At 36.7% G+C, this 20,623-nt stretch overlaps 1 protein-coding gene across 10 annotated transcripts in view; it reads right to left on the bottom strand.

Annotated features, from left to right (window-relative positions):
• The window catches only part of CLOCK (clock circadian regulator), a 67,136-nt gene that overhangs the window by 39,097 nt on the left and 7,416 nt on the right, over positions 1-20,623 (bottom strand). For 4 of the 10 annotated variants that reach the window (XM_049831495.1, XM_049831481.1, XM_049831554.1 and 1 more), the window contains exons 2-4: positions 16,684-16,782; positions 13,118-13,205; positions 7,726-7,785 (exon numbers count right to left, since the gene is read on the bottom strand). The gene's annotated coding sequence lies outside the window, so the exon portion shown is untranslated. Of the gene's footprint in view, positions 1-7,725; positions 7,786-12,076; positions 12,175-13,117; positions 13,206-16,683; positions 16,783-20,623 lie in introns of those variants that run through there. The other 6 variants (XM_049831507.1, XM_049831525.1, XM_049831500.1 and 3 more) reach the window with 5 other exon arrangements.

Below are 20,623 nucleotides of genomic sequence, written 5' to 3'. Positions count from 1 at the left end.
GTGTGAAAGCCAGCAGAAAGGTTAAGATGCCTACACACTAGCATTGTCAGCCACAAGCGTTCAAAGTCTCTACAATTCATGAGGATTTTTTAAATACAATGAATTATGCGTATCTGTCTCCAAATACTACATCCTTTGTACACATTCAGTGCATGTTCCCAAACTCTTCTGCAACCAAGAAGGCTAGAAAGTTACTATCTTTAAGAAAGCTGAGGTCCTCAATCAAAAACCTTAGCTGCTGCCACAGATATACAAACTATTAATACACAACATTGCTCAATCTGTAGCAAAAATCACCAAAACTAGCATCACTGCAACTTCTGCACTATACTGACTTATCAGTCATGGAGAGGCACTAATTTATTGGGTGCCAAGTTATCACTTAGCCAAAGAAACAAGGTTCTGAATAAGTCATAGGGTAAAAAGCCACATTCCAACCTAAGGTAATAGTGAAAAGTTCACATCGTCTGATAAAACATTCCATGTTTTAGACTGAAAGAATTTAAGTAACTTCAGTCCAATTTTATCGCCAATACTGGTATGCACATTGGCAATACTAAATCTTAGAGACACATTCAAAGATTGAACAAACTGTGAAATTACACTACAGTCTTGCTCATGACAGACATTCTGTCAGGATTGGACTGAAAAATGGATGGGACAATAGTCAATACATTGCCTGTATTTAATTTTGTATATAGTCAGTGACTGAAACCTCTCTGTCTTTAGCACCTCACCTTAACAGTAACATTGCTAAATATTTTTGAGGAAGAACCACTATTGCCCTTATATTGTAAAACAGATTTTTATATAAATGTCTTGATTTTATAAGTAATATTTTCATGACCTTACAGATTACAGTCCTCAGACAGAATTGATGTGAGGTAACATGTATTATTCAGACAAATAATTTCACCCAGGAAATACCACAAGAAAAATATAGGAAACAATACAGTTTTCCAACACTACAGTTTCTTCAAACAGAAATAGATTAACTTCTTTAATACAACCCGATCTCTGTGCCATAATCCTATTTTGTCAGAGGAACAAACTAGTTATTATAATCACTGATGATAAGCTTTAGGGAAGATCTTGCTTAAAGAATCAAAATCGCAGCTCACCAGTCCGCGCTTCCATGGCACCTGATGCCCCAGCAGAGCTCTAACACTAGTTACATACCAGGGTAAGCAAGCCAAGGAGCAGAAAAATCACACTGTGAGCAAACAGCTGAGCCAGAACCTGACTCCCAATGTAAGCACAGCACCAAAAGCCCTATTCATTATACAGATTCTGAGGATAATTATAAACCTTCTGATATTCTTTTCCAGAAGCAAAGAAACATTTGCTTATGGTAACTTGAATTATGAACTTCTGGGGTTTTATTCTACTGGGACATTACACCATAATGGGCAAACAGAGATCCATCCATTGTCTCATGCCCAGAACAGCGCATCACTATCACTCATGTTTTCCATTTCACTCTTTGCTTCATCAGTTTACTTCCAGCCTAACCATTTTTCTCTTTAGCTTTTTCTTTTTCAGAGGTGGGGTAGAGGGGAAGAGAAGGGGAAGAATTTGCTTGGTTCACCTCCTCCCTAGTAACCACAGACTTTTGTGGAGAGCAAGAGATCTTTAGACCATAACCTGCTCTCTAATCAGATAATAGTTTGGCCTAATAGAACAAGCTACCAGGATTCGAGATACTTGCTCCTTTGCTTGCAATGGTATACACACCAAGAGAAAGCAAATTAGGGTATTGACTGATTGGTCCCTCCTCATTAATCAAGGGCTATCTGTTAAAATACTATGCTTTTAAAACTGACATGTGTCTCTCATTTTCTACCTCAAAATAAATAAAAAAAATAATCAAAACAAAACCATCACAAGATAGGGCTGAAGGGAATTTCAAGAAATGCTGTCCAAACTTTGCAGCTGAAAAGGTTATTCTAGCAGCTAGGAATAGTCATATATTGCAAACTTCTCTCCACCATGTCAACAAATCAACTGTAATCTTGGTCTGTACTTGTGCAGAAGAGCTGACACATCCCAGAAATGTCATTTTCTGTAGATCAACATGCTATAACAGCAGGTGTGTATCTTCACCTGCTTCACAGGAAAACAGAGTAGGAGAGGGCTGCTTCTAGCACAGACATCCACACAACTTGATCCCAGATGGGCTTTTAATAGGAAAATTTGTGAGTGGACACGAGTAGCCTGCTCTGACAGAGTGGCTTGCTTAGATCCATTACCTTTGCAGGGAGTGGACAAGGACACATCTGCGTGCAATATAATGAAGAAAGGGCAGTAGGACAGATGACAGGTAGTGTGGGTTGCCACTATCAAAGTAACTCATCCAGTCTCAAGTCTGTTCCTGAGGGACTTTTAGGAAAGAAGATAAGTCCAAGCAGTCTTTAGGAGAGATGAACTGCCTAGTAGGAGGCCTGTTGTTGGTAGTGGTCGGAGATATCACAGATTTAGTGGCACTTGAAAGAGTGCATACTATTTGCCCACAGACCTATTTGTACAAGTCCAAACAAACAGCAGCAGCTAGAAGAGCCTACAGGTCACCATGAGTAGGAGACAATATAGCAACCACGGAGGTAAAAAGAAGTTAAATTTTTAGAAATGGTTTGTCACACAGATGTGTCCTTGTCTACTCCCTACAAAGGTAATGGACCCAAGCAAGCTGCTCTGACAAGTCTGGCTAAATGTCACTGTAAACGATATCCTCATAGAAACATGGATGATGAGGATTAGAGGAAAAAGCAATTCTCTCCTGCATTCTTCATCAGTTCTTCATCATTCTTCTTCACTAGACTGTCCTGCCATTGGGAGAGAACTTTGCTCCCTAACTTGGGACTGAATCCAGTTTGCAATTTCCATCTCTCTAGCTCATGGTTAAAGAAAACACCCCTGCCCACCACTCCTCTGTTCCAGATCATTTGGGCTCACCTCTGCTTGACCAGCTGTTCTGCTGCCACTCTTCCACTCTTCTCTGGAGTCTGCATCTCCATCTCCTTCCCCTTCCTCACCATAGAAATGGGCCCACAGCTCCCTCCCCAATACAGTGCAGCTCTCTAATCTTGGTTTAGACTGCAGTGAAGGTATGTGCAAGAAGCTCAGTCTCTTCGCCTGGGCTACATTCAAGCCTGGCCCATGCCTGGCCACGTACCCCACTAATCTGGCTGATTTGACTTCTCAACTCATCCTCAGGCCTGCCTCCTCACCAGGAACTTGCTGGTGATCTGAGCTCTTGCCTGAGCCTGGCTGCCCTCCCCCGGGAGCAGCCTGCCCCTCCAGCTCCCTGGGAGTGACCAGGAAAGCACTCAGCAGGTTGTCAGGCTTGTAACAACTGGTCCTTGGCTGTGGGGTGCTGAAGCACTAACCAGGCTTTTTTCCCATCCATCCCTTTCCAGGCTGCCTGTATTTTCTTTGCCTTATAGGATCCAAATTAACTACATTTAGAGATACCTGAAGTGTTGTTTATGTGCCCCCTTCAAATTATTAACAAATATATTAAAAGAAAGTTATTATAATACTGATTTTCAGAGCTTTTCAGTGAACACAGTCCCTGTCCCAGAAAATCACAAAGGATAATCAAAAAATAGTACAGACTAACTAAGTTTATAAGTTAAATTTGAAAGGCAGTGTTTAATGACCTGGCCATCAGAAACAATTGCTATTCTTCTGTATTCTCATTTAAAATATTTTCTCAGTCCTTTGTATTTACAGTTCCTTACTGGAGATCCCCTTCCTTCAATAACAAAGCCGTAAGTGTGGCAGAAATAACGCTTGTAAATCCTGTGCAACTAGTTGTACAAGAGAAAGACTGTGGCTACACATTAAGATTCCATTTGCACCCATTTTTATAAGCCTCCACCCTGCTTCTTGCCACCCTTCATTGGCTCTCACTGGAGGTCCGCACCCCTTTAGCTCTGGCCACACACTGAAGCAGATTGGTGAAATGTGTCTAAAATAACCCACATATCACACAGTTTTAAATACAATCTTTATTATCTTCAAGTGCTTCAAGCACCTTTGAAAATTGGCACAGCTGAGAAACAGTACCCCTCTACAAAAAGGAGCAGGAACCTCTTAAGTACATCTGCCACTGCTGGATCTGGAACAGTGAACCGTGGGTTAGACTTAAGAGCATGCATTGTGTTTGCACATCTAAAATACAATTTAGCTCATGATCAAGCCTGGCTGAAAAACACAGCTACTGCCTCCTGAAATAGTGCTTAACAAAAACCCAGTACTTCACAACAGGAGTTTTAATCAAGAGAAGCTAACCGGTTAGTGTTACAATTCAAAACTGAAAATCTTCACATCTCTGTAATCTCCATTTCCTTTAATAGGATTCTGGGCAGAAACAACCTGCTGCCAGCCAGCTCAAGAACAGATTCTAAATTAACACTCACCATGCTGCGGAATAAGTGTTGTAGATAGTGTAAAATCTGGAGAGTCTGATATTCTCTTTCAGGAGGCATCTAAACTTGCTATATTTTACCATGAACAAATAAAATCCCAGCTTCTTCCTTTCAGCCTCTTAAATGGAACTGAGAGGGTAGGCAATTGACAGGGTTTTTTTCAGAAGTTCAAAGGGGAAAAAATACCACATACACATGCTCAAAAATTTAAATTCCCACTGAATATTACTAATTATCCCAGAAAATTATCTGCTACATACAAAACAATGATTTTCTACAGAATAAAGTTACCAGAAAAAAGTTGCCCACTTGACAATTTCTCAGTATTAACAGAAATTTAAGGAAAAACTTTAAAATAGGGTACCAAGATACCTATCCCGGAGTTAACAACACTTTGAAACGATTCATCCGATTACAAATGGGCACATTTATCAAACCGAGGATTAGCAATTTTAAAAGTTTTGTATCATGTACAGATGTTAGTTTAAACAACAATTTGTCTAAAATGGTTTGTCATTATTTTCCTGAGAGGATAAATAATACCAAGAATACTAATAAATCTAACCAAAGGGGAAAAATTTATCAAACACTTTATTCCTACACAAGAAAATTTACCAAGAAATGAGACAGATCGAAGAGTTAAACATTGTTTTTCCTCCACCCCAGTAGTAAGAGGGAAGAATGTATAGATATAGAAAGTACACTAATTTTTGAAAACTGTCCTGGAAAAAATTGTCAAATTCAACAGACATAATTAGTACACATTCAAAGCAAGATAACGCCAAGAAAATTCTTCTTCCATTGCATACAAAATTTCTGTTTGGTGTTGATATAAACTCACGTTTAAATTTAGAAAATGAGACTTTATCATTACTGCAGCAACACTCAGCTATCCACTACAATTAATCTTGCAGAAAAACATGAACATACATGTTAGGTGAGCACCTTATCTGTCAGAATTTCAGTATGCATGTGTGTGTTGTAAAGTGGGAAAGGTAGCTAAAAAGCAGTTTTTGAAATTCACACAAAGGAATCTTTCCAGAATCCTATCCTAGACCAGAAAATCTACCCAATGAAGATTTATTAGCTTTTATATCTAAACAAACACTTATACTTCTTACATAAAGAGTACTAACTAATCTTTAAACACCTTCAGTCAAAATTTCTTGTTCTGTTCTCACTATTGCATTATAAAAATCTTCAGAAATCCAAGACAACAGATGGGCAAGAGGGTCAGTAAGAAGTTATGCAAGTTATTTCTGCACCCAATGCCTTTACAGTCTATTTAGGAGAAATTTTAAGCATATAGCTATGAGTCTTAAAACCAGTCTTGCTTGATTTATACTTCACCTTACTTTTTAAGGGACAACCAACTATTTCATATCAACAAGTTATTCCTTTAAGACACCATTATCTAGCAGGTCCAGAAACATCTTAGCGCTTCTTAGTTATGCGCACACTAAAACCAGGTGGACAGGCAGAGGGAAAGCAGCATGCCATGCCAGGCAACTCAATGAAATGAACTCAATTTTTGTTGGTTTTGGTTTTGTTTTTTTCTAAACAGGAGACAAAGGCATTCCTAACTCATGGACAGGATACTCGCCTAGAACGTGGGAGAAACAGACTGAAGTATTTCCCCCCAATCAGTCTGCAGATGAAGAATTACCACATGTAAGATAGCAAGACCAATGTATACATAGACCATGCACGTAACTACATGGCTACAGATAACTAGGCACTTCACACCCTAACAATTAATTTATATTTGTAGGCACTTTTACCAAACTCCTTTGATCATTACTTTGACCACTCATTTCCACACCTATATTAAACTCCCTCTCTTCTGCTACCATTAGTATCTGTGATCACACAGTCAACACAGCCTAAAAGTGGCCCAGCCTAAAACTAATCCAAATACTGTTTCATTCAGCTAAATCAACTACATTTGTTTCACCATATGGCTGCTCAAAAACTGTGTTGGCACAGGGGAAGGGGAAGCAGTGAATCACCAGGTTAGACATCTTCTGGCAACAATGCCATTTCATGCTGACCTACACCATGTGTTAAATTACAACCAGAGAACAAAATTAGGAAAAATGAGATTCAAATTTGTGCTCAAAGGAACGAGCATTGTAGCTACTACTTGATAAGTCTGCTCCATATTTAAATGAAACATCTGTACTCTCCCATGCATTGCTGCATCTCATGTGGCAACCCATGACAAGTGAAATTTCTGGACAGAATGAGTTTTGTTCATATACACTGGTCCAGACTCATGGATCAGCTTCTGGATATGAAAATAAATCCAGAACTCAGCCTTAGAGTCAATGGGAAACTCAAGCAAAATGTAAAGTACAGGAATATATATACCTGACATGTTGCTAAGTAGTTACTGACCTATCTATCGAATAACATGTTAATTAGCATGAACTGTGACTGTTTTAAGATGATCCTCAGTATAGATACGTATACAAGAGTATTGACCTAAATGAATAATATGAAACTAAGAAAATTTAAAGAAAGAATGATTTATACCAACAGCATCTATTTGTAACTCTTAGAATTGTAAAAGTATACCAAATGGACATATATAAAAAAAGATTAGGACAGTTGCTAACAGCAACACCCAAGAACAAGTGACAGGTGTTTCAGAAAGCTAATATTTAATCTGAAACTTAATTATCCATCTCATGTAGAAATACAAACATGTAAATAAAACACTTTAAAAATATTTAGTGATAGGCATCATTTTTTTTTCCAAGTTGATTGCACAATCCTCGATTTGTGCAGCTGTGGAAGTGTTTCTGATACTTAGATTTCCCACTGCGGGTGACTCATGCACAGCTAAATTATTCTGTAAAGCTTTTGTGAGGAGTGGACTGTTTTGACTGCCCAAAGAATGGAGTAGGCAGTGAACTTCACTGGAAAGCGTATTCAGAAAGAAAGAAGTGAGACTTCACATTCACATTTCCATAAAATGAGAGGGTAGGAACATTTTAAGCTCCAACACTGAAGCACAGTCCATGTCAAAAATTACCAAAAAGCAGCTCCTCCTCCCTGCCTCCCCCAACCCTTTCCCCTAGAAGTCCTGCACATGATCCTGGAGACCCGAAAGCGATAACAAAAGAAAAAAGAATGAGGTAGTAGAAAACTAGAACAAAACTAAACAAGGGAAATGCTAGGGGATGCTAACTTCAGTGTATTCAAAAAAGATGTGGCAAAATACACTTCTGTATTAGCATGCTTCCTGTTACGTTCATAAGATTAACAAGATTTAACAAAAGTAAAGACTTACTTTTCTAAAATTCTGGTGCGTACCAGTGGATCCTTCAGTTTTTCCCCCCAGTAGAACTACCTGTTATAGAAAGAGCAAGTTTATATGTTAAATAAAAAAATCAATACTATAGTTACAGAATTCCAAACCCCTGCATTGCACTACTCCTTAATTTCATTAAACAAAACACTAGACTTACTCTTTTGTCAGAACTTTCAATATAACAATCCAGCCTCAACTCGAATTACAGTGATTGCAAAACATGAGATAAAGGATAAGTCCTTCATATTACATAGGCAAGAAGTGCCTTAACAGGAAAAAAACCCAAACTAAAACAAAATTTAAAAGTTTTGCAATTGGTACAGAGAGAAAATGTCTTAGAAAAAAAATGGACAAAACAAAGGCAGAAAAACTTTACTTTTCTTGTCCCTGGAAACTTTGCAAAAGACTTTGTAACCACTTTGGGGATAGGTGTTAGGTATCCTTTCACCACCCTGCTATAAGCAAGAATCAAAAGGAAATGTAACATCAGCCAACATTTAGTCAATAATTGGACTTGCTCAGGCAAGAAAGATGGTGCATTATTTTGACAAAAGGAATAGTACTGCATGAACTAAGCAGAAACAGCAATGCAGCAATAGAAAAAAAGCATACAAAGTCAACTCTAAAGTAATTTTACTGGAATCATTCTGCATATATATTCTCATATATGTGGAAATAAAGAAGGAAAAACATCTTTACTTAAGTATTCAAACATTAGAGCACTGAACAGAACAGAATTTCTGAATGTTCAGTAAACACCGTTCAAAGGAAAATTATAGTTTGAAGTAGCACTGTAACATTTAACCAGCTGGGTTTTTAGCATTCTTTGTTTCTAAAACATGATCAATTTATACAGATATCAAATTTGCTCAAATTCTTTCTTCATTCTCCTGAGCAGCAGCAGCAGCATGCAGTCCTCCTTTGTGGCTTGCTACTGACATGAGCAGAAACTTTCAAAGTTTGTGCTGACTAAGCAAGTCCAGAAAACCTACTTAATTCACCTTCTGAGGGTCACCAGAGAAGCAGCAAAAGACCATCAAAAAATGCCTTGTTCCCATAGATCAGTATGATCTTCAAAACGTTGGGCCCAGTCAATTTAATTGTAAATTAAGTTGATTAATTATGATGACAATATTACTCTCCAAGCATTGGGAATTTTTTTAATGAAGTCTTTCAGGACCTTGCAGACTAATTCAACAATTCAACACCCATAGCAAAAATTCTGTCAATTATTTCCCATCCCCTCCAGCTCTAAAAAATATTTTAAGATCATGTTATTGACTGAAAGACATAAAACATAATATAACCGCGGAACTTCTAAGCCAAGCTTTTTTTAAGCTTTGCTGCTACCATATTTGAGGTAAGAATTTTCAAGATTAGGTTTCTGGGGAAAAGGTCACAAATTCAGCTCCTTTTTGTATTTTTGGGAATTCAGATTCTGTCCTGATACTTCCACATAAACTTTAAAAAGTTTCAAATGAGTCCTCAGAGTTATTTATGTGAGAACTATTACTCCTTTTTACCATCTACAATACTCAACACAAAATCATATCAACTACTTGGGACCACACTCACTACATTTGCATGACTTTAAACTCTTTTCCTCTGCTTTTTTTTTTTTTTTTCTCTTTTACCACTTCTCAAGTTTTTCTTTCACAAAATGATCAGACCATACTATCTCTATCTACCAAAACACATCTCTGTATGCTTACTGCTTGCCCCTCAAAGCCTTCTCTGCACTCTCAAATTCTCAACACCTCCCAGATTAGTATCACCATATTTTATTTGCAAATATTTACAACCTTCCCTTCCAGGTCATTACTGAAGATGCTAAAATTAGCACTGCTTAAAAGACTGCCATCTTAACTAGCAAGTAGGACCTAGTTAAAAATCAAGTTGCACTAGATGTATTTTACAATTAATATTTTAAATCAAAGCAAATGTGGTAATCCACCCTCTTATATGCTCTTACCCCACTTTATTAACAGAACCTGACTTAGGTTATCCAGCACTTAAGTCCTGAAAAGTAACATTAAGAAAGTATTTATAAAGGCATTATAGGTATTCAATTTTTCAATTAAAATATCAGTTATCAAAAAGTAAAACTATAATCAGGTTTTATTTTCAGTGGCAATTCTCTTCTGCTCAGAACATTGTGAATATGGTTTCACCTAGGATCTTGCTAGTAGCCTATTTAACACTGGTATCAAGGAATGGGATTCTAAAAGCTATCAATATTCACAGGAAATCCTGAAACTAATATAATTTATATGTTGAGGCCACATGCTAACAGGCTAATGAAAACAGCTCTGTTGTATGTAAGCATACATTAAGGCTTGGAACAGTTTAGTTATGCCCAACACATTAACAAACATGCAAATACAGTGAAGATGAATTATACACTTCAATGTAACAGTGCAACATTCCTAAGACAAGATTACTTAAAATAATGAGGACTCGTCATAACTTGCTGGCTTACAATTCTCACGTTTTGAGTCTCAACATTTTTCTTCATTTTAAATTGAGGCTTGTACCTGCCACAATGAGGCTGTCTCCAGAAGCTACTATATGAAGCAGTTAAGTACTAAATTTTGACTTTTACTTAATGCATTTGTTTTTTAGAATAGAATAGAATCATTTAGGTTGGAAAAGACCTATAATATCATCAAGTCCAACTGTTAACCTAACACTGCCAAGTCCACCACTAAACCATGTCCCTAAGCACCACATCTACACAATACCTCCAGGGATGGTGACTCAACAACTTCCCTGGGCTAAAGTGCTACACACACCTGTCAGTAGTAATTGCTCTTTTAGAAAGGATTATACAAATTGGAGAGATGCTTAAGCCTAGGAGAATAAAATATGCTAACTTTTATAATATGTTTATGCTAGTTACAACATGAGGGAATAAACTGAATAAAAACAACTTAAATAACACTGCAAATAATTTGGTTTGAAAAAAATCACTGGCTTCAATTAAAAAAAAAAAGTTATCCAAAATGCTGCTGATACTTGTGCTGCTACAGCCTTATATATATTTTTTAAATGATTATATTAAAAGGCTATTGTTTTAAACGTCCCTATCAAGAGAAATCTTACTTGAATCTTGGAAATCTTCTGAAGTGCTGAAAGCTAAGGCCTAGATTCTGCAAAGATGTAATAAATAAGAAATGTAACTGAGTTTAGTCCTAATCATTGGCTTAGACATGTGGGATATTACACCAGCAGTAAGTGTGAAAAATTATTGGGAATCTCTGAACTTAAAATTCCATGGGGCAGATGGGGAGAACTCTTATAACTGTTACTTCAAGATGAAATGATTTAACATTGGCAACTAAATATTACTTAAATTTTCAAAACGTTAACAAGTGCCATCTACAATCTCAAATTGAGGAATTTAGTCCAGGGAAAAAATAAGTCTGTCTGGATTCATGACAGCTCAATGCACAGAAAGATGGTAATAACTGCAAACCCCTGTGAAGACCATCTCTTTTTCATTTTTTGTCCTGCTCCTACTTAATGACTGCAATAAAACACTGGACTAGGGGTTTTTTTCAATGCAGATGAGCAGCCCAAGCAAAACACTTGGGGTGGGAAGTATACAAATTTTAGAATTCTACATGAAAATCATGAAATGAAAGAAATCAGAAGACTCCTATTTTTAACAATTTAAGAATATAAGCAGGCAAGAAAAGCAAACTAAATGATAAAAATTTCAAAAGGTAGTTACTATTTAGTCATCTGATTCACTGTCACTTGTAGTATTTATTTGTTTCCTTGACAGTTGGTATCAACAAAAGTTGCAAAGAACATTCATGGCACTTTGAAAGTTGTAAATATTAGCACTGAAACATATAACTTGATTTGTAAAATAGATACATATCACAGATGTTCGTTGCCCTCATCTACTAACCTATAACCAAAGTGAACAATTTTGGCTATGTCTCCATTAGCAAGTAATCTGGAACAGTAGAATTAGATCAGTAGATCAAAGCAGCTGGTGCTGACACTCTTATGCTAGCTGTTCAAGAGGGTTTATTTTGGATTAGATTTCACCTGCTCTCCAGAAGCGAACATCACCGTCACACAGGCCATTCAAAGTTTTCTAGGGATTTAATAATTGATTCAGACCTATATGTCCCCAGTAGTGACAGAAGAGCAATTTGCACCTGCAGCAGAACTTACAAACTAGTTTTCTGGAAAAGGAATGTAGTTCGAACACCCTGAGCAAGTATGTGGTAAGGGGAGATAATCAAAAGATTTTCTCCAAAACAGCATTAATGATCCAAATCAAAATGGTAATGCATGCACTCGAATTGTATTCTACCTTTCCAGACCAGACTAACCAAAGCAGGTGTCATCTCACAAAAGAGAATACTTGAGGGCACTGAAAGACTCTAGAACAATTCTCTAAGCTTTTCTTCGTAACGCCTCACCACAAAAAAAAAGAAAAAAAAATAAAAAGAAAGAGATCACGGTACATAGCAATCTACTGGCTACCACAAAAAGAATTTATTTCCCCTATTCCAGAATTCAGCAGAAGACATAAAACTGGATACGCCTGTCACCCTGGCTTCATTTCTCTGTTCTTAATTTCTTCACTCCATCTTTTATGTCTTTTTTTTCCCCTTTAAATATTTTACTTCTTTTCTTGTTTCCCCCTTGTTTCTTTCAGATTTTTTTCTCATTTATTTATTTCCTCCTATTACCTGTGCTATTATATATAGCAAGAAAAAACTAAAGATTCTGGCACCTGTGAACTTTCAGATAGAACTGTCAAGGTTGGTTTTTATTCGGAAATTCAGATGGTGTAGACAGACAGGCATGTAAGCACTACCACTGTGATTTAACTTGCCCTAACTCAAACAAAATCGAAAAGGGCTAAAGGTGAACATGTGTTTGCTTTAATCATTCAAATTGATCTCCAAATCCAGTGCTAAGCAACTACGTGAATTGAGAAAAATCAGATTAGTGACACAGCAATATTAGTCTACTGTAACACTGAAATTAGCCTGGTTCTAAACATCACCTCAGAGAACAGCCACAGGAACACCACATACAGAAATGCTAAGGGAAACTAATCAAGCAATTTATGTTGTGGAAGAACTTCATTGCAGAAACACTAGATAAAAACATATCTGGGCGTACACACAGCTTTTTACCTTAGGAGTAAAGCCAGGAATATATTGCTTAATCTTTGCCTTTTTTTTCCCTTCTGAGTGATGTCATCTGTTTATATAATAATTTAATCTTCTAGATTTTAGGTTAAATGCCAGAGTTTCTCTTAGCATTGTAAGTTATAAACAGGATTTTGTCACACACAAGTAACTCATTAGCTGCTTAGAATAATCAAAATATTCAGACTCACCTAGTTTCACTGACATTCAATATACAACATCCAAGTAATTTTCCAGAAGATTTTTGCAAATGAAAGAATGGGCTTCACTCTGCATTTGCTAAAATTTAGATGAAAAGAAAATCAGATCTCTTTAAAGCAATTCCTAAAGAAAAATTGTCTTTTAAGGAAAACAAAACACAAACCACAAAACAACACTATACAAACTTTCACGTGTACATAAGTTGAAAATTTTAAGTATAATGACAATCCTTTTCATTTCATAAGCTTCCTCCTGTGTGGACCTGGGCTTCAAAGCAAAAACCAGAGTCTGTAAGTAATTCTGGTTTTAATAACAAAAAAATCAGCAGAAATTTTCATCAACATTAAATACAACTTATTCCATTGATTTTTTTAAACCCTATTAAGCAATCACAGAATTTTAATATGAATTCAATGCTACATTTTTAATCCATAAAAATCTAAGAAGCAATAAATCGTTCCATTTACTCCTATACTGAACACAGATTCCATCTTCCTGTAACTCATGAACACTAGATGTTCTTGGTCACTTCAACACAAAAAACCCAAAATATTTGAAAACGAAGTTCAGTGCCATCCTATAATAAGCAAAAGGGAGGGGTGGAAATGTTAAGATCATCCTCTACACTATAAATTCTAGTTTCAGCAAAACAAAGTGGAACTAGAAGTCTCCAGCCTGTCTTGTAAGTCTATCTTCATCTGTTTCATAATTTGAATCTTTAGATAAACAGGGTGGTGACTTCACCCACATAGCACCTCTCCCTCCTCTCTGCCTGGCCCAGGGCATACCTTTGCTTTGGTCAGCAACTCCACTACTTTATTTCATTAAGTCAACTCCTCTGATCCAACTATAAAACCTAGAATAATCTCTTAGCTTGCTCAGAAACAATCTCTTTTTTTCCCTTAAATCTCAGTTAGGAACCAAGAGACCATTTAGAGATCATTAGCTTTCTATAACCTATTAAACAAATTTTGATTTAATGAGTTGCAATTTTTCTTTACTGTGATAGGCAGAGCAGCCCCAATAATTACAACCAAGATAACTAACTGCTGTATGATACCGTATTTCCCACTCCTTGTGGATGGGCTGTGATTGTCCTGCTGCTACTCCTTATTCATCGCACTGCTACAGCAGGTGTATAAGAACAAATCCGAACGAGAGAGTGGTTTGATTTCACTCTTCTCCTGAGTAAACATGGTTTTGCACAAGTAGTGACACAGGCACGTTTCCAGAGAGGCACAGAGGCACTACTGCAAGCACTCACACATGCACACAAATCATTGAGAAAGAGTACAACAATTTTCAAATCTCTCTTCTATTTCCACAAATTAGTGTCAAAAGTATTTTCTCTCTATTTAGTTATTTGCTTTTCATACTTCTATGAAAAACATTAAGATTATGTTTTTATATAAGTAAATACAAAAGTTCTGTAACTTAAGAACAGTTTTAAACTGAGGATTTTCAGCACAACTTTAAAAAAAGCTGAGGAAGAAACACAAGTAAAAGGACTAATGAAAATGTAAAGGTGAAGGAAAACAGCCCATGGAGAGACAAGCAGTAAATGAAGTTGAAGTGTGCCCTGGAAAACACAAATTCTTAATAAAACAAAGCAGGTCCTCATGGTCTAAAAAGGTTACTTTAAAAGTAACATCAAAGATGCACAGCACACATAAGTTTCCAGGATGCTCAAAAAGAAGTTTTTTGTAACTTTTAACCACACACAGTATGCATTGTTCAAAACAATCTATTTTATTATGATCTGTTCTGAACACAAGAGCACCAATAAAGAAAACCAGAGAATATAGAAAAGTTGAAACAAAAATGCACAACAGTTATGGGAATATACTATTGAAGCAGCACTTGAAAGACAGCATCAAAATTAGATGAGGAATGCGGTTAAGGAAAAGCACAAGGAGTGCAGAAGAAAGTCTCCTTACTCAGTGTTTGCACCCAGCATTACAATGGAGTGGAGATTAGGCCTGTTTACCTCTCACAGTCCAGCTAGAACATGCTCAGTAGCTCCGTCTGGTTATGACTAAAAGGATTTGGAATATATCTACCTCATCTGATTTGGACAGATGAAATGGATTTAGGCAAATCATTGAACTGGTACAAACAGTATTTTCAGAAATCTATCATGCCGCCTAATGTAAGAGTTTGGGATGGCACAAAAAAAAAAAACCAAAAAAACCCCTGATACTGCAGTTTAACAGTTTAAGTTTTCTCCTAAAACCTTAAGTGCTTGCTCTAACATATGCAGATGCTTTATCTTTCCAGTGGTAAGATCTTCAGCGCATTTTGAATCAAGAAAAAGGTACATTCCTCACCCTCATCTCATTCTCAGGCACAAGCTGACTTTTGGTAAAGTTTTAGCTGAAGCAGATATATAATGCAAAGAATTACTGCTCAACGGTTCAAGTCTTGCCAAATTATAAGCAACTAAAACCAGGGTCTTAGAATAGAAAGCGTCAAGCATTACTAACTACAAGCACTGCTACCTGTAACTCCATTCATGATCAAGCTTCATGCACAATCAAACATCTCCAATGCATGATAAGCCATTAGGACTATAGGAAGGCTTTCTGCCAGCAAGACAAAATAATCCAGTTTCAGCAAGATTGCCACAATGTCTGATCTACCTAAATAGATCTGTTTCTTGAGGGTTTTTTGATCCAGTCAAAAAAACAATGGAACATCTGAAAGTTTAACAGTAGTATCTACTTACAATGAAAAAGCATATAAACACATACATGGAGGCTACAGGGGGCCATGGCCGTGATCCTCATGATACATCAAATCAAAACCCCTTTGTCACTCCTAAGATGAACCTTAAACAAACTACCCTGTCTGTCATGTGTTTCTCTTTGCATGACTACAGATGTACAAAGCAATCGGTAACCTTGCTGCAATATAAGACAAATCTTGCAAAGATGAAAATCTGTACTTCCTAGCCCATCTTCAGCTGGATAGTATGTAGTGTTCAATCAAGGAAGTGGGGAAATGCAACCCTTTCGCAAGTGAGATGATATATGAACAGAAATATTGCTACTTGAACCTATTAAGCCGCATTCTTCTGCTTTCTATACATTCTTACATTAATAGGGTATTAAGCCCATCTCCACTTTAACAAGAGCACCTACCAAAAAAACCCCAAAAAACCACCAAACATAAACCACTCAAAAAAGCTGTGAGCACGGCAACACATATGCTCATTCACTGTAAGACATCACTGGGAGAGATATTAATTCAGTCTCCAGAAACCACAGGGCCACATTAGCAGACTTCATTGCTGGGGACAGTGCCATCACGACGTTGGGGTTTTTTTCCTTCTAGTTTCCCAGGCAGCTCAGGTACAGTTAGTTCAATTGTTTCATTCCATGCTCCAGTGTACAGGATGAAAGCTTATTAAAAGTTTATTTGAAGTTTATTCTTGCCCCTCACAACATTAATTTCAATCTCAGATTGAAGTGGAATGTCTGCCTTGCCTGAGGGTGAAAATGAGATGCTTCTGGTTAAAGCATTACTGTTTTAGTAGCAGTAATATCTACATACTTACTTAAATTACCTAGAAATGCATTGTGCCGTGTCGAGTGGGTAGATGGCATTAGTAGTCCAAATGTGATGTCATCTGAGCAAAAGTCTTTGGCACAGTCTTCTGAAAAACAACAAAAAAAAAATCCCACAGTTCTATAAAAATGAATCCATTCAAAACAACTTTTAGAGGTGAGCCCTCGATTGCTGCTCTGTTTTCTCCCCTGCCATTTCAGTCACTTTATTTCCATCCCTAAACTGTCCACAATTTCACTTTCCAATTCCTCTATCAACATAATGAAGTAAATACACACAAAGGAGTACTTCAAAAATGCATACCACCTTTTACGTAGCTCTGGCACTGCCTGAAATCCAAATCTGTGAGACAAATGCAACAGCCTAATGGTAACATTAAAGTTATAGTTCTAACACTGCCTAACGAAACATTAATATTACAATTATTATATTACAATTGCTTTGGGCTATATTATGACCTTGCAGAACATCAATAATACACGAAGCAAATTTCTGGAAAGAAAATACATCAATACAATCTTAACTGTGTGTGTAATATGGTTCAAACAGGACATGCAACCTACCTCAGAACACAGTTTAAAACTCTCGGAGAACATGGCACACAACAGCATAAGGAAGACTCAAACATCTGCCCCTCACTAATGAAAAACTAATTTCAGTAAACTGTACGGAGCAGAAGCTAACTATACAATAGAGATTTCTATACACAAACATGCTACTTACTGCACAAATAGCTCCCTGTCTACTACAGATCACAAATTCTATATTGCTACATACAGTGCTGTGTTTTAAATACTCATGCACCGATTTGGTAATATAATCGCACTGCTGACAATCCTGCTGGCAAAACCACTGCTAGTTATCACTATTGATACTTTCTATTCAGTAATCCCACGTGACAAAGTAGATCCTTTAAGGTATACATAAAACTATTTCCTTCCATCCTATGCAAGGACAGGCAGATTTCCTTTGACATAAGATAACAAAAAACCAGGAACTTCAAAATCTCTGTTCTTTAACACTTTGTCCCCCAGTACATACAACATAGAAAGAAGCAGCTGTCAAGCTGGGGAAGAAGAATGCCAATGTTTGAAGAAGGTCTACTGGACAAACCTAATGGGATAAGAAAGGTAGACCATTATCACCTACTTATCCACTTTTCCATACAGTAAAATGAAATATTCTAATGTTAGAAATCAGCATTTTTAATCAAATACCAGTATATAGATAAGAAATGACAAACTATACTCTATGGGGCAGGAAAAGTGCCTAGGTGCCATTTTTTAAAAAAAAATCTATACAAGTTTATGGGAGATTATTTTTCATTTCTTATGCCAACAATACAAAGATTAACACAACTCAATATAAACAAACTATAAATTTAATTGTCCATATAAAGGTAGTACCAGTTTAACTAAAATAATTTTGAAAACCAGTTTAAGTTATTTTAATGAAAAAAAGTTTGTGATCCGTTTGACTTAGATGACATGGTAGTGCGGCAATTACCTTTGATGTTAGAAGCTTCTACAGCCCCACATCAGTTGCGCTGAAACTCGTAAGTACTCCAGCTTATACAAAAAACAGGTGTAATAGGAAGTACTGACAGAGCAACATGAATGCCTGAGATTGAATTTTCAGGCACAGTGGCCTGTTGTTTTGCCACTCACTTTAAAAGCAAATTAAATTGACAGCTCAATTTCTTAAGGGGTTAAAAAACCCCTTAGTACTAGAATTTGTGTACTGACTTTCCTGCCAAACTGATCAAACCAGCATGTTCTCAAGTTTTTTCCCCGTCATCTTTTTTTTTCTTCATAAAAGCCAAATCCATCAACATAATTTATAAGTTTCTACACATCTTTTTCCTGTTCCATTTCCGAACACCTTCTTGTTCCTCTTCATCCTGATTCAGACTACCCTTCTGAATTTATTATGCTTTCCAGATCCTGCAAAATAACACATTTTCCCTCTTTTCCTTCAAATCCCTATACTATTTGGACTTGGTTTATGCTGTCTTTTGCTTCTGTATTCTCATCTTCCTCCTTGCTGATCTACCTTATTCTGTTCTTAGAAACACCAACTTGTTTAATTCACTCACTATGACTCACTTATTCATTTGAATCCTTGTCCCCCTTTCTGAGGTCATTCTCCTCACTTTCTATGTCAGTGAAATTCAGATCACAAACTCTTCAAGGCTGGAACTATATCTTATTACCTATAAAACATCATGCAAAGCTTTAGTGCAGCACAAAATGTTTAACTAATGCTTCTGAGCTGGAAAAAACTGACGTACAGTATTTTAACAACAAAAACATTTTCAGAAAACATATTTTAAGCAAGAAGTGCTGAGATGTTAGAGAGTTATCATTGGAACTACCATACTAGTTCCAAACTCTAGTTTCATCCTCAGCCATGCAACTGCCAGCAGTAGCTTGATTAACATATAATGAATGTTGCTGCTGTGGATGGCAAGAAAAACTTTATTAAATCACATTACTACATTAAAATTGACAGCAAGCAGAGAGAGAGAGAGAGAGAGAAAGAATCTGCATTCCTATCCATACAGTTCTTGGAAGCTGTGATTCATGCTGCTACTTGCTTTTCTACTCACAGTCAGAGGAAAATCCGGTTTCCTTTAGGATATTTGTTGTTGCTATGAAAACTACCTTAAAATAAGCACAAGTCAAAGTCACCTAACTATTTGCAGTCCATTATGATATTTTAAAACTGAAATATTTTAATACTATAAATTAATGAATTAAGATTTGTGAACACTATAAAATTTGTGAATACTATCTCAGTTACTGAAGGCTTGAAGTATATTTGACATTATTGAGCAGGGAATTCTGTAGAAATTTAAGTAGTAAGCTAATAATGTTTTCTTCACTTTCACCATTATTAAGTCTATGAGAAGTTTCTCTAAACCTATCAGCAGGACACACTACAATTCTCCACTAAGTCTTGATAAAAATCTTACAAGTTGAACATAATGAGGTAAATTTCAGTCTGCTCTTTATAATAGTTAATAGGTAATGCAAATATAGGCAAGACAGGAAAGAACCAGAGAAGCATCATTCTAGACAGAAGTCCAGCTCCTTCTGCTTTTCAACTAATAAGTCAATGTTACAAGATGGGGGAGTGGGCTTACAACAAATCCCATTTGGGAGGTACTAACTTTTGTTCTTATGCTGAGAGAAAAATCTTATTCTTTGGCTATTAATGGACATATTTCATTCAGTAACTGGTATAAAAAGAAATCTTTGGATGGCACCCTTTCAGCTTTCTCTCTACACTATTAAAAGCACTTACTCTCTATGGCCTTTAAATGGAAATGTCCTATTTCTTAAGTTCAAGTTACACTTTCTTTTCCTCTTTACTACTGAAAGCAGGGTCTAAGTTCTAGTCTTTCCAAAGAAATACACCAAAAATCTTTTTTTTTGCCTGAAACAATGGGAAAATATGAATTTAATCACAGCTTAAAGCTCCTCTTTTTACTTTCAGAAGGATTTATTTTACATACTAAACCAAACTAAGGGTCAGGCAACCCTGCAGTCAGTGAAACATAGCATCATCTAATTTTCATCAGGACAATAATTCCCTGGTTAATGGTCAAAATATATTTTACCAGCTTATCATTGAGTTCTTCAGCAGGCAGTAAAGCACAGTTCTGATAGCTCTATTCTCCTCTCCCCCACCATGAGAAGCCAGCTTCCCCTCCCGTCATCCCTCTGACACAGGAGTCCCTATATTCTCAGTCCCCATCCCTTTCCAAAACAGCCCAACGTTCTGACCGCCCCATCAAGCACTGTTGGCACATACAACCATCTCCTGTTCTCCTATCCAACACAGGCCCAGCGAATGCTGAAAAAAACAGGTCAGTGCCAAAGTCACATTGCATTATCTCTCTCTCAAGAGAGGGTAGTGACACGTTT

This window comes from Accipiter gentilis, chromosome 3, assembly GCF_929443795.1.
Source record: "Accipiter gentilis chromosome 3, bAccGen1.1, whole genome shotgun sequence".
Lineage (NCBI taxonomy): Eukaryota > Metazoa > Chordata > Aves > Accipitriformes > Accipitridae > Astur > Astur gentilis.
Note: the sequence above shows the minus strand (reverse complement) of the source record. Positions and strands in the feature narration are given on the sequence as shown.